Source organism: Delphinapterus leucas, chromosome 18 (assembly GCF_059928025.1).
Source record: "Delphinapterus leucas isolate spDelLeu-1000000601 "Yukka" chromosome 18, BTC_Dleu_Yukka2, whole genome shotgun sequence".
In the NCBI taxonomy this organism is placed as follows: Eukaryota; Metazoa; Chordata; class Mammalia; order Artiodactyla; family Monodontidae; genus Delphinapterus; species Delphinapterus leucas.
The window spans coordinates 73282788-73298819 of record NC_143146.1 but is presented as its reverse complement, the minus strand read 5'-3'; the positions used below and the strand labels follow the sequence as shown (position 1 = coordinate 73298819).

The window sequence follows — 16032 nt, the reverse complement described above, 5'->3', positions numbered from 1 at the left end:
CCCACAACAATCCTGCATTGTCTGCATTATTGTCTCCAACGAGAGATGAGGCAAGCAAAACTCAGAGAAGTGACTTTAGTAAATGAAGGAACCAGGATTAAACTCCACCTCCATTTGACTCTAAAAGTTGAGTTCTTAATCTCCATGTACTACTTATAATAAAACACTAAAAGGGACTTCCCTGGTGGTCCAGTGGTTAAGACTCTATGCTCCCAATGCAGGGGGCCCGGGTTAGATCTCTGGTCAGGGAACTAGATCCCGCATGCCGCAACTAACAGCCCACATGCCACAACTAAAGATCTTGCATGCCGCAACTAGAGATCCCTCATGCCTCAACTAAAAAGATGCCACATGGTGCAACAAAGATCCTGTGTGCCACAACTAAGACCCAAATAAATATTAAAAAAAAATAAACAAACACTAAAAATATTTGCCAGGTTGGGAGACAGATGTGTACGTATATGCATACGGTAGATATGTATGTATATATATGATAAAGATAGATATGGGTATAGATGTAGACTATATATATTTAATATTCAAGTTAAAATTTATTTCCCTTCTAAGATAAAGGATTTGTGAAAAGCTTAGTCTGCATAGTTACTAAGTCCTTATATTTTTTTTAAAAAATTTTATTGGGGTATAGTTGATTACTAAGTCCTTACATATTTAACACTGCTTCTAATCTATCATACGAACTACTTTCCAGAAAATGTGAATCACGGCTGAATTGAAGAGTATTTGGGAAATGTAGCAATGTTGTTTATATAAGTATACCATATTATAAGTCTACTGGAGGTCCAGTGAGATTTGCCTTTGTGGAATTGGAAACAAAAGAACAAGCAGCAAAAGTTATTTAGGTAAGTCCAGATCTTAAAAAGAAAAAAACAAAAAACTTAGTGTTATAAACAGTAACAAACTTTTGGGAACCATTTTAGTTTCTTAATAATCTACCAGACGAGGCACCAAGAAAACCTAGTATATTCCCTGAGACACTGAAAAGAAGCCCAGTCTAGTCGTAAGAACGGCCAGTGAGTTATTTACTTAATATTTAAATAGATATAGCTAAAGTAAAAGGGATGAGTGATAGTGTAAAATGATAGATGAATGATAGAAAAGAAGAAAGGCTGAATGAAGAGTCCAATAAGGAAGCAGCCAGAGAACCTGTAAAACGCAAAGATCCAGACCCACCTTACACCTGAGGGCTCCGACCTAGAGATTCCTGAGCCCCAAGGCACCCTCAAAGAAAAAAAAAACAGGACAAAGTTGAAGTATCCAGCTTCCCTGATGTCAGAACAGGGAAAAGACAAAGAGAGTAGCTCCGAAGATGCAGAACATGTAGCTTCCAGACCAAAAGTAAAGAAAACGGCTCAGAAAAACAAAAACAAAAAAACCCATTTAAAATGAAGCTTCAGAAGCTTAAAAAGAAAACACAGGTATGACTGTTCTGAAGTTAGGCTAAGATAAGTAAGATTATATTTCATCTATATTACTTAGCCACAAATAACTGTATTTTTAATTTCTCGAGATTTAGAAGTCTCTACAGAAGAGGAGAAAGGATACTGGAGATACAAAAGGTGGATTTCTCTCAAAAGCGAAAAAGCAGCATAAGAAAAAACAGAAAGAGACGTAAAATGGGGGAAGAGGTTGTACCATTACTAGTACGATCAAAGTAAGTCTATGGTATAAATTCTGTTGTTGGCAATTGACATGCCCTCTAAGGTTAGGCTATGTTTTAATGGCTATGACAGTACTTGGAAGGAAGAGTTCAGGTGAATTGCATCTTGTTGTAGATAAAGAAGGTGAAACTATATGGTTCAGGTATTTGAAAGCCAAAGCTTTTGATGTAGGGGCAAGTTTTATAATTCTGAAGACCATTTTGCATTTGTATATACATTTCCTGACACTGTAAAAGAAGGTGGAGACAGAGGAGGAGGGAAAAGCAGTACCACGCTGTATTGCCTAAATCTCCAATGACTCAACACTATTTATTGAGAGCACATCATGTACTGAGCAGTAGAGCAGGAGTTAGGCGATTTCCCAAGGGAATCCCCACAAGCCATATTTATATCTAGGATTTGTTTGAAGAAAGTTTAGAAGTCCCCATGGACACACTGTTTTAGCTAAATTCCTTAGCTCCCTATAATTTAAAATATATCTCTTTTGCATAAAAGTAAAGCAAAGTTTTGTTACTTTCATTTGCTAGAGGGAACTATACATTTCATGGTGCTAGACATGTTTGGCACAAGATGTAAATTTCAGTTATTCATTTAATTTTTATTTAAAATATCCTTTATCTAAAAGGCAAATTATATTTCACCTTTAGGGAAGCTCGGTATCTAAGACAAATAAATTTAACTTTTCTATGTAATCAAAATATGACAGAGATTAATTCAGACCTTTTAACTCTTCTCTAAATAAAGCTAGCTGGTAAGTGTATTAGTTACCTACTGCTACATTACAAATGATCCCCAAACTTAGTGGCTTAAAACAACAATGAAGATTTATTATCTCATACTTGCTGTGGGTCTGGAATTTGGGAAAGGCTTCACTGGTGGTTCTTGCTCAGGGTCTCTTGTAAGGTGGCAGCTGGGGCAGAGTCTAATCTGAATGCTTGAGTAGGGCCAGAGGCTCTGCTTCTAAGATAACTCACTCATGTGACTGGCAAGTCGGTGTTGGGGGTTGGTAGGAGGCCTCAATTACTCATCACGTGGACCTCTTTATACGACTGATCGAGTGTCCTCACAACATGGTGAATGACTTTCCCGAAGCAAGTGATCCAAGTAAGCAAGACAGAGCTGCAATGTCTTTTCTGACCTTGCCTTCACAGTCACACACTGTCATTGCCACAATATCCTATTGGTTATGCAGGTCACTCTATTCAATGTGGGGAGTACACAGGGACATCGAAACCAGGTAACAAGAATCACTGGAGACCATTTTCGAGGCTGGCTGCCACCGTCATCAAGGTACACTAAGAACCCATGATTCCAAAATAAAAAGGCGCTCATACAAAGAGCATGAAACACAATGTAGCATATTCTGTAAAGCACGGTGTGGTAGATTGCTACAGAAATGACCCCTAAGGATTCACATCTTCCCGAACCCGTGGCCTTGCATAGCTCCCTCTCATATTGACCCTGAGTTTGGCCATGCAACTTGCTTTGACTAATGGGATACTGGCAATGTGATTCGAGCAATAGTTTGAAAAGTAAATGTACGTTGGGACCTGCCCTTTCGTGCTGCTGGGGATTCTTCCTCCACCATGTAAACGAGCCCACACCCACATACACACATTATACGACCCCGTCCTTGGCCAATGTCCTCCTGTTTTCCTACCGAAACTTGCTATCAAGAAAAGGTCTAAATTCATTCATGCTGCATGTAAAATTTAACGATAGCTTAAGTGTTTTAGATCATTTTAACTTTAACAAGTACATTTTTTAGAATTTGAAAATCTGAGGGTGAAATCATAAGGAATATGTCAGAAGAGTCGTTATCGCTCCCTGCTCATGTCCTCCGACCCCTCACCTCTCCACCCTCCCAACTGGTGTTTGAGAGGGAAGAGGACCTGGGAGGAAGAGACATGACCAATGACAGAAATAGCCTCACCAGGAATAAAACACGCTTCATCTACACGTCCTGAGCGTGCTCTCAGTTGCTAATAATCAGGAAGCCAAAATCCTTTCACTGTGGCCTTAATAGAATCTTTCCTAAAACGCTTTTCTCACCCCTGTACACTCCCTGGGTCCACTGCTATAGGCTGCAAAACAACTTGACAAGCCCAGCAGTGTGCAAAGAAAGGACCCTTTAAAGGCTTTTTAGTCCATACACGGTAGCCTGTTACCTTTCCCCAGAGCAATCCATTCTTACCACCATGTAGGAAAGGATTGGGTCCTCAATGTGTTCTTAGGATCCATAGGGCCTTTTTTCTATGAAAATACTATTTAGAACTACCATATGGGAAAATGCAATGTCTGTACACATTTCATTACACTTGCTATCTTTCTTATACCTAAATGAAACGATAACACTCACCCATCGTCAGCAGGGTGTATATTTGGAATTAATTTTCTAGTAGAAGAGATGGATTTTCACTGTCATCCTCTCTCCCTTGTGATCAACATATCCATTTAGAGGATGTTCTGAGGCTCTGTATTCTAAGCAAGTAAGGTGAATAATACTACCTGCTATACATGCTTAGGGTGGCCACAAGAACAGAGAAATTCCAACAGATATGGATTTGCATATTGGTTCCAGAACTTATGGTTTGATTTTAGGTGCACTGCGTAGCCTCTCTGAGCCTCGTCTAAAGAATGAGCACAATGATACATCCCGTATTGGGTTCAGGTGAGAATCCCTAAGACGCTATGTTTAAAGCGCCAAACACAGGGCAGGGCACGTGACAAAGGGTCTTAATAAATGCTGGCTTCACTCAGCTTTCCTCTTCCTTCCTTTAGTTAACATACGAACTATGGGAGGTAAAGGCATCACTTCAGTTCTGATGTTTCGTGTATTTGGCCCGAATCTGAATCAAGTATCTTTTACCTGAATCAAGCATCATTGACCTGAGAGCAGAACATGATTATTAGCAGCTATAAACAAGGATGCAAAGATCCCTTCTAAAAGCTTCCAGTGTCAGATGGAACTCACTGATTCAGACTAACAACTACGACTGGGCCAACCAGCCCAAGACAAATAACAAGTGTGTTAATTAGTGAAATGGGATGAATAAGTGAATGGTGCAAGAGTTTCCGGTGTGGTTGTGTGCAGAGCAAGTCCAGACAAGATGGGTTTTGGAGGGGGGTGAGGAGTGGGATAGGAAATCATCACCTCGGTCCAGCTTATTGGGAAAGGCTTTGACAGAGAGGTCTGATTTTGGAATTATTTGAATAGTGGTAGGAGGGGGGTTTTGAGCTAGACGTGAAGCAGTGTTTCAGGTAAAGGGTGCGTCCTGAGAAAGAGTTCAAAGGACAGAGAGGATCTTGCTGTAGAGGAAAGGAGACACCCAACCACAGCCAACATTATTCAAAATCAGTAGGGAAGGAGTAAATCACTGACCCATAACAAGAGACGGGTGGCATCCGTGGGTGAGGCTCCTGAAGAGCTGGTAGCAGTGTGAGCCTTTGCAGAGGTGCAAAAATGTTTCCATGGGCATTGGCTCATGTTTAAGGCCCTAACATAGAGTGAGGGGCAGGGGACTTGGGGCCATTCCAAAGCCAAAGTTATTGGGACTCATGAACTTGGACAGCAGATGGCTTAAGGAGAGACCTAAATTCTCTTCATTTTTTAAACAACTCCTTTGGGGACTTCCCTGGTGGTCCAGTGGGTAAGACTCCATGCTCCCAATGCAGGGGGCCTGGGTTCAATTCCCGGTCGGGGAACTAGATCTCACACGCATGCCGCAGCTAAGAAGCCCATATGCTGCAACTAAGACCCAGCGCAGCCAAGATAAATAATAAATAGTTTTAAAAAATAAAATAAAATACATGACTCCTTTGGGAGCAGTGTGGCTGCCTCTTCTTCATTCCCATTAATGGCAAAGTCACAGAAAGGTTTTGAGTTTCAGCAGAAGAATATAGTAGAGACAAGGAAAAAGTCGTGATTCATATGAATAGGAGACAAAAGGACAGTTTGATGAGAGGGCTATAAAATTTAATTCCCAGGAGTTCTTTCTGAAGAAGCGAAACCTCCTCTGTCTTCACGCTACATTTGTTCATGAGCCCTCGGTCTGACATTTATGACATTCAATCAATGGATATTTGCTAGATCCAAGTTCATAAAGGCAGAATGTAACCTTAGCATACCCAGTGCCCAAGGATTTGCCTTTATGTAGGTTTCAGACCCCCTTTAGCTCATGTTTCAGGAAATCAGCTCCCTCCCTCCTATATCTCAGGTCCTACTGCATCTCCCATCACTTCTGCTCACACAGACCTTCACCTTTCTTCAAACCAGCAACTTCCCTCCACACAGGCTCACTGACTTGAATGTGAGCCTCCAGAGAGGAGAGATGTTCCCCTACCACCAAAAGTGGAAGAAGGAGGTTGGAAGTGGATGGTTCTGGACAGAAGTTAGAAGTAAACACACAGCTACACATGATTCTTAAAAATGATGGTATGGAAGACTGCTGTGTGTTCACCAAATTCTGTCTCCTTTTCCTCCCAGCAAACTGTAAGTCTGATTTCTGCTTCCCTTGCAGCCACTTGGGTGATGTGACTGAATTTGGGGGAATGGAAAGTGGGCAGGAGTGATGCGTATCACAAGCTCCCACAAGCTCCTCCAACCTGGAAAAGGATTAAGAGGCCACAGGGGCACAGAAACACCAGATGGAAAGAACCTGGGTCCTGAGTGACTGTGTGGATGCCTCCCCCTGCCAGCAACTCACAATGGATGCGATGAGAGAGAGAGGGAAACCTTTATTGTGTTGGGCCACTGAGATGCAGGGGAGGTGTTTGTTACAGTGCGTGGTCTATCCTGACTAATACACATGGAGATTAGAGGGTGGCTTCTCTTTGGGTTATAGATACACTAGTGCCCGTGTTAAGACAGATCACCTGTGGGAGGGTCTGGCCATGGCGCCTGAACTATGGGGCCAGAAACGATGAAAGAAGATAAACAGATGTTTAAAGGGATTGGGGTAGCATCAAGTGAAAATGTAAGATGACATCTAAAAATCTATTCTATGCCAAGTCCGTTCAACACAGAAAGAATATTCTTTTCAACAAATGGTGCTGGGACAACTGGATATCCACATGCAAAAGAATGAAGCTGAACCCATTCCTTATACTGCACACAAAAATTAACTCCAAATGTATCAGAGATCTAAATGTAAGAGCTAAAACTATAAAATTCTTAGAAGAGAACATAGGAGTAACTCTTCATGGAGCTGGGTTAGGCAAAGCCTTCTTAGATATAACATCAAAAGTCCAACAACAAAAGAAACAAAAATAAATTGGACTTCATCAAAATTAAAAAAACACTTTTGTGATTCAAGGGACATCAAGAAAGTGGAAGGACAACCCACACCATGGAATAAAATATTTGCAAATCACATATCTCATGTGGGACTTGTATCCAGAAATCTTACAACTCAATAATAAAAAGACAAATAACTCAATTTAAAACGGGCAAAAAAATCTGAATAGAAATTTCTCCAAAGAAGATACACAAATGGCCGACAAGTAACAAAATATGCTCAAAATCATTAGTCATTAGGGAAATGCAAGTCAAAACCACAACGAAATCCCATTTCACATCCACTAGGATGGCTGATATAAAAAAGACAGACAGTAATGTGTTAAGGAGGATGTGGAGAAGTGGAACCCTCACACACTGCTGTTGAGAATGTAAAACGGCACAGCCTTTTTGGAAACCAGTTTGACAGTTCCTCAGATTGTTAAATGTAGAGTTACCATACAACTCAGCAATTCCACTCCCTGGTATGTGTACACCCAAGAGAAAGGGAAACTTACATCCACAAAAAATCTTGTACACGAGTGTTCATAGCAGCATTATTCAGAGGAGGTAAAAAGTGGAAACAACCCAAATAGCCATTAACTGAGGAAAGTATAAATAGATGTAGTCTAGCCACACAGTGGAATATTATTCAGCAATAAAAAGGAATGAAATGCTGATATATGGTACTACTTGGATAAACCTTGAAGACACTGTTATGTACAAAAAGCCAGTCTCAAAAGCCCACCTATTGTACAATGTCATTTATATGAAATGCCCAGATCTATAGAGAAAGAAAGGGAGTTGGTGGTTGCTTAGGGCTAGGATGGGAGAGAGAAGACTGAGGTGGAATGGGACTCACCTCTAATGGACACAGAAGGTGACCAACATGTTCCTAAATTGATTGTGGTGGTGGTTGCACAATTCTGTGAATATGCTAGAAAAATCACTGACCCGTACACTCGACATGGGTGAATTGTATGGAACGTGAATTACATCTCAATAAAGCTGCTGAAAATTTATTCTGAATTATATTCTATTTGATTATATAATTGTATATGTCCATCCACAGAATGATATGATGCCTCAGTACAGAATAAGTGGGCTGCAAGTGATAGACCTAAGATTATGGTCCAGCAAGCATTGCTCAGGAAACCTGTCCTATCATCAGAGATCGCTGGGCTGGATTGCCCACAGCTCCCCAAGGCCTATGGAAACTTAAGCCAGTCTATGCCTAAGAAACTTCAAAGGGTACCTTGCATTGGTGTGGTAGTAAATATTTATCAACTGACTCTCTGGTGGGGGGAAAAAAAGCCCTGTTTTGCAGCGCTTTGCCAATTTCCCCGGTGTAAACGCTCCCACCATGGACAATTTCTAGCTACCGACATGAGATCACTGAATGTAGCCTTGGAAAAGAGACAAGCAATAATATGTCATCATATGGTATTTCCACTATAGAGATATAATAGATGTAAATCATCTCAAAAGCTTAACAAATAGTAAAATGTAGTAAAATAATTAGGAAGTTACAAGTTTTGCACATTTCTTACCTTTGTTTTTAATATAATTTATTTAAATGTAAGTTTTGTTTGCTTAATCGTGATAATGGATGGGTTTATCAACCAATTTGCAAAATTCCTGAAAATGTAACCATTGGCTCTTGAGAGGTGGTAAAATTGGTCCAGGAACCACCAGTCCCTTAGTTTATTTCAGCCTGTGATAGGTCAGAGCAAGAGAAGAGACCAATAGACAAAGTTTCTCTCTCCTCTCACCTCATCCATCCCCACCCTGCCCCACCGTTAACTGAACAGAATGCCCTGCCTCCCTAATGCAGAATCGGGCAATTCCTGGAAGACTGTAAATCTACTGGGAGTTTTGTTTTTCTTCCTATTTAAATAAAACGTCTGGCTTTATGGTTCTTTTCGCCATATTCACTTGCATCTCTGAATATTCTGTCCCACCCTCACCCCATTCCCAAGGAAAAATAACAAGGGAATAAGAAGCAGACAGGCATGGGACTTCCCTGGTGGTCCAGTGGTAAAAATCCACCTTCCAATGCAGGGGACGCAGGTTCGATCCCGTATTGGGGAACTAAGATCCCATATGCTGCGGGGCAACTAAGCCTATGAGCCAAAACTACTGAGCCTGAGCACCGCAACTAGAGATCCAGTGTGCCGCAAACTATAGAGCCCACATTCTCTGGAGCCTGCGTGTTACAACTAGGGAGAGAAAACCTGCACGCCACAACCAGAGAGAAGCCCGCGTGCCGCAACGAAGACCCGATGCTGCCCCCACACCCCCCAAAAAAAAGAAGAAGAAGAAGAAGAGAGCAGGCAGGAACAGCAGCCGGTTTAGTACCTTCTCTGCTCTCTCCAGAAAGGTAACACTCTGGTCCCTTCCATTCACAATGAGTGAATTTTGAAGTTATAAGAAAGGAGGCTTGAGTCTACCACTGCCACCCTAGAGTCAGGTGAAACTTGTCAAAGAGCAAAATTTACACGGAAAAGTGTAAAGACATTTTCAGGCTGTTATCTTGACAGCTTGAGGTAATATATTTAGAACAGAATCCGGGCTTGTTTTGTTTGCCTATTTTGTTGGTCAAAATAAATAGAACCTTTTCTCTTGAGGATTTAAAAAATTATTTTATTTTATTCTATTTATTGACTGTGCCATGTGGCATGCGGGATCTTAGCTCCCTGACCAGGGATCAAACTTGTGCCCGCTGCATTGGGAACGCAGAGTCTTAACCACTGGACCACCAGGGAAGTCCCAGAACCTTTTTTTAAATTGAAGAATAGTTGACTTACAATATTACATTGTGATTCAGCAATTTCAGGAGTTTTAGGCGATTCAGCATTGTGATTCAGTATTCTTATAGATTACACTCCATTAAAAGTTATTACACACCCATTTATGGTAAAAACCCTCCAGAAAGTAGGCATAGAGGGAACTTACCTCAACATAATAAAGGCCATATATGACAAACCCACAGCCAACATTGTTCTCAGTGGTGAAAAACTGAAACCATTTCCTCTAAGATCAGGAGCAAGGCAAGGTTGCCCACTCTCACCACCATTATTCAACATAGTTTTGGAAGTTTTAGCCACAGCAATCAGAGAAGAAAAAGAAATAAAAGGAATCCAAATTGGAAAAGAAGAAGTAAAACTGTCACTGTTTGCAGATGACATGATACTATACATAGAGAATCCTAAAGATGCTACCAGAAAACTACTAGAGCTAATCAATGAATTTGATAAAGTAGCAGGATACAAAATTAATGCACAGAAATCTCTGGTATTCCTATACACTAATGATTAAAAATATGAAAGAGAAATTAAGGAAACGCTCCCATTTACCATTGCAACAAAAAGAATAAAATATCTAGGAATAAACCTACTGAAGGAGACAAAAGGCCTGTATGCAGAAAACTATAAGACACTCATGAAAGAAATTAAAGATGATACAAACTGTTGGAGAGATATACCATGTTCTTTGATTGGAAGATTCAACATTGTGAAAATGACTATACTACACAAAGCAATCTACAGATTCAATGCAATCCCTATCAAACTACCAATGGTGTTTTTCACAGAACTAGACAAAAAAATTGCACAATTTGTATGGAAACACAAAAGACCCCGAATAGCCAAACAATCTTGAGAAAGAAAAACGGAGCTGGAGGAATCAGGCTCCCTGACTTCAGACTATACTACAAAGCTACAGTAATCAAGACAGTAAGGTACTGGCACAAAAACAGAAATATAGATCAATGGAACAGGATAGAAAGCCCAGAGATAAACCCACACACATATGGTCATCTTATTTTTGAGAAAGGAGGCCAGAATATACAATGGAGAAAAGACAGCCTCTTCAATAAGTGGTGCTGGGAAAACTGGTCAGCTACATGTAAAAGAATGAAATTAGAACACTCCCTAACACCATACACAAAAATAAACCCAAAATGGATTAAAGACCTAAATGTAAGTCCAGACACTATAAAACTCTTAGAGGAAAACATAGGCTGAACACTCTATGACATAAATCACAGCAAGATCCTTTTTGACCCACCTCCTAGAGAAATGGAAATAAAAACAAAAATAAACAAATGGGACCTAATGAAACTTAAAAGCTTTTGCACAGAAAAGGAAACCATAAACAAGACAAAAAGACAGCCCTCAGAATGGGAGAAAATATTTGCAAATGAAGCAACTGACAAAGGATTAATCTCCAAAATTTACAAGCAGCTCATGCAGCTCAATAACAAAAAAACAAACAACCCAATCCCAAAATGGGCAGAAGACCTAAATAGACATTTCTCCAAAGAAGATACACAGATTGCCAACTAACACATGAAAGGATGCTCAACATCACTAATCATTAGAGAAATGCAAATCAAAACAACAATGAGGTATCACCTCACACCAGTCAGAATGGCCATCATCAAAAAATCTACAAACAATAAATGCTGGAGAGGGTGTGGAGAAAAGGGGACACTCTTGCACTGTTGGTGGGAATGTAAATTGATACAGCCACTATGGAGAGCAGTATGGAGGTTCCTTAGAAAACTAAAAATAGAACTACCATAGGACCCAGCAATCCCACTACTGGGCATATACCCTGAGAAAACCATAATTCAAAAAGGGTCATGTACCACAATGCTCATTGCAGCTCTATTTACAATAGCCAGGACATGGAAGCAACCTAAGTGTGCATTGACAGATGAATGGATAAAGAAGATGTGGCACATATATACAATGGAATATCACTCAGCCATAAAAAGAAATGAAATTGAGTTATTTGTAGTGAGGTGGATGCACCTAGAGACTGTCATACAGAGTGAAGTAAGTCAGAAAGAGAAAAACAAATACCATATGCTAACACATATATATGGACTCTAAAAAAAAAAAAAGGTTCTGAAGAACCTAGGGACAGGCCAGGAATAAAGACACAGACGTAGAGAATGGACTTGAGGACACAGGGAGGGGGAAGGGTAAGCTGGGACAAAGTGAGAGATTGGCATGGACATATATACACTACCAAATGTAAAATAGATAGCTAGTGGGAAGCAGCTGCATGGCTAGTGGGAGATCAGCTCGGTGCTTTGTGACCACCTAGAGGGGTAGGATAGGGAAGGTGGGAGGGAGACGCAAGAGGGAGGGGATATGGGGAAATATGTATACATATAGCTGATTCACTTTGTTAACATTGTAAAGCAATTATACTCCAATAAAGATGTTAAAAAAAAAGTTATTACAAAACAGTGGATATGTTTCCCTGTGCTGTATAATATATCCTTGTTGCTTATCTATTTTATGCATAGTAGTTTGTATCTCTTAATCCCACACCCCTATCTTGCCCTTCCCACCTCCCTCTCCCCATTGGTAACCACTAGCTTGATGTCTATGTCTGTGAGTCTGTTTCTGTTTTGTTTTATACATCTGTTTGCTTTATTTTTAGATTCCACAAAAACAGACACATAGATCAATGAAACAAAGTAGAGAAACCAGAAATAAACCCACACAGCTATGGTCCATGGCCAATTAATCTACAACAAAGGAGGCAAGAATATGCAATGGAGAAAAGACAGTCTCTTCAATAAGTAGTCCTGGGAAAACTGGACATATAAAAGAGTGAGATTAGATCATTTCCTCATACCATATGCAAAAATAAACTCGAGATGGATTAAAGACCTAAATATAAGACTTGAAGCCATAAACTCCTAGAAGAGAACATAGGCAGAACATTCTTTGACATAAATTGTAGCAATATTTCTTGGGATCTGTCTCCTAAGGCAAAAGAAATAAAAGCAAAAATAAACAAATGGACATAATTAAACTTAAAAGCTTTTACACAGCGAAGGAAACCATGGACAAAACGAAAAGACATCCATGGGAATGGGAGGAAATATTTGCAAATGAAATGACCAACAAGGGGTTAATATCTAAAATATATAAACGGCTCATACAACTCAACAACAAAAAAACAAAAAACCCAATCAAAAAATGGGCAGAAGACCTGAACAGACATTTTTCCAAAGAAGACATACAGATGGCCAACAGGCACATGAAAAGATGCTCAACATCGTTAATCATCAAGAGAAATGCAAATCAAAACCACAGTGAGATACCACCTTACTCCTCTCAGAATGGCTGTCATCAAAAAGACCACAAATAACAAACTTTGGTGAGGACGTGGAGAAAAGGGAATCCTCCTACACTGTTGGTGGGAATGTAAATTGGAGCAGCCACTATGGAAAACAGTATGGAGGTTGCACAAAAAACTAAAAATAGAACTACCAGATGATCCAGCAATTCCACTCCCGGGTATCTATCGAAAGAAAATGAAAACACTAATTTGAAAAGATACATGCACCCCAATGTTCATAGCAGCATTACTTACAATAGCCAAGGGATGGAAGCAAACCAAGTGTCCATCAACATACAGCTGGATAAAGAAGATGTTGTGTGTACACATATATACACAATGGAATATTACTCAGCCATAAAACGAATGAAATTCTGCCATTTGGAGCGACATGGATGGACCTAGAGAATGTTATACTTTGTGAAATAAGTCAGAGAAAGGCAGATACTGTATCACTTATGTGTGGAATCTAAAAAATAATACAAACAAGTGTATATAGCAAAATACAAACAGACTCACAGATATAGAAAACAAATAGAACATTTAAAGATAGAATGTGGGCTGCTCAAAGGCCTCCTAGGAAGCAGGGGTGAGGGTGTTCTTCTCCCTTCTCCTGATGAGCTGGGATTCGTCCTGGACTCCTAGGCAGGATTCATCAGTACCTCCTCTGTGCTTCCACAGCTCTTGGTTTATTTTTCTATAACTGCACCCAGTCAGCACACATTTGTTGAGCACTCAGTATGTCCTAGGCAACTGGGGATATAGTTATGAAATGACCAACTCAGTCCCTTTCTGCAGGGACCTTCAAAGTCTATTGGATGTAAAGCAATTATACTCCAATAAAGATGTTAAAAAAAAAAAAGTCTACTAACTCATCACCTTGTATTATAATGCTGCACACACACATCTACGTCTGCTTCACCAGGAGCCCAAACAGCACAGCAAAACAGCCTTCCAGACCCAGTTGGTGCTCAATAAAATTTGCTGAATGCATGAAACAGGTTGGAGGGAAAGGCTATTCCCCAGGCCCAGGCCTCTGAAAGCTCCCAGGGAAAAATCTCCCCTGAAGAAACCTGACACTCTTCTATTTGTCAGAATTGGGACACAAATTTCCCAACTGCCATCTTCCCCATGACTTACAAACGGATTGACTTCCTAACCACAAATGAGTGAATGAATACATGAATCAGTAATTTAAGAGCAGCTTAAATTTCTGGGTCAGAGACACCCTGAAAAGAAAGTAAAATGATTGTTCAAAGGATGAAGATGCCTGGAAGTGGCAGTTTCTGACTGCTGAGAAGGAGTCTATTTTTAACCAGCCATTGCATAAGAATTTAAGAAATGTCTTTTGAAAAACTGAATGAAGACAAAACGGGAAGCCAGGAACAGATGGGAATGTTCCAGCCCCTTTCAGCCGTGCCCATCTACCATCTGCATGACTGCAAATATCCAGGACACAAAAACAAACACCCACAAGGAGACACGTAAACATTCAAGCACATACGTGTCTCACACGTGCAGGGCCACCTATGACCAGGAGGACAACTGGTGTCTTTTGGTTTTAGCAAATTAGCTCTTGAAAAGAGAAAAGTATTTTATAGGCAAAATAGCGTACAGTAATTTCATAGGCAAAATTAGTATAAACTGACTGGGCTTTTGTTAAGTAGGTGCATTCTACTGTTATATTTAAAACGATCGCCTTGATGCCTGATTTTACACAAATCAAACAGGGCCTCCCGACTTTGGAAGGTAGTTTATCTGATGGAGTGAACAGCTCTTTTCATCTGTAAGGAAATATTGTGGAAAAGTCAAATGTTTACATCCTTTCCCAAACAGTGTTACATCCAACAGGAAAAACAAGTACGAAACATATGTAAGACTCCACCACACAACTCATCTCACTCTTGGTGAACTGCACCCCACCACTAGAGAGTCAATGGAGAGAGAAACTGCTTCACCTGTAACAAGAGCAGTCTTCGTGGTCACCCAAAGAACGTGGAATCCGTTCTGCAGCCTGGCGTCCATGGGAGCACAGAATGCTCTAAAAGGGAGCGTACAGATCTCTCTCACTTCATAGGCAAGGAAACGGAGGCCTGCAAAGCTTGCAGACTTAACATGAGGTCCGGGAACACCTTTAACTACATTCAACAGGTTGCTTGTCGTCCCAGACACCTTCTCCACCTGTCTTCCTCCATTTGTTGCTGGAGGCCCACTTGTGTGGGCTTGTCTCCAATGTGGTCCTCAGATGAACATTATCAGTAGCACCTGGGAACTTGTTAAACATGCAAATTCTCAAGCCCCACCTTAGACCTGCTGAATTAGAAGCTTTGGGGTGGGGTCCAGCAATCTGTTTTGCCAAGCCTTCCAGGGGATGCTGACATTTCTTAAGGTTAGAGAGACACATCCTCTAGATGTGTGTCTAACGGATACCGTTAGAGAGATGGGTTTCTTAACCTCTGGCTTCCAGCTGGGCCTCGGCCAAGGAGAAACCCTGGCAGGAGGTCCCCAGACTCACGTAAGAGGAGTGAGTTAAGGGTATTTTTTTCCCCAGGTTCCCTCCCTGTGAGATTGCCTAGGACTGGCTGCATCCATGCACCAAAGGTCACTGGACCTCTCAGGACAGTCTCTGAGCCGTGTGACTCATTCCTTCTTGACCCAGTAACTACTCCCTCCCCTGACTCTACAGGTCTAGGGATGGCAACAATCCCTGCTGCTTGCTCTAAAATACTGCTCCATCCTTGGTGATTCCCCATCCACATCTTTGTAAAGGGTTCCTTTACTCAGCCCTCCTCTAATTATCCTGATTTAGATGTGCTTCCTGAGATCCTCACCTGATACAGATAGAAAGATGCTTGCCTGGGGTGATGGGTAAGGAGCACAGCTTTTATGGGACTTTTCTAACTTGGAATAAGACCCTTTCTGCTTCTCTCCAAC

General features: G+C 40.8%; 1 long non-coding RNA gene across 10 annotated transcripts in view; it reads right to left on the bottom strand.

The window, feature by feature from the left end:
• Positions 1-425: 425 nt before the first annotated feature.
• LOC111175189 (uncharacterized) overlaps positions 426-16032 on the bottom strand; it is a 50155-nt gene continuing 34548 nt past the window's right edge. For all 10 annotated transcript variants that reach the window (XR_016388733.1, XR_016388742.1, XR_016388735.1 and 7 more), the window contains one exon: positions 426-16032. This exon is cut by the window's right edge. This is a non-coding gene — a long non-coding RNA (uncharacterized LOC111175189).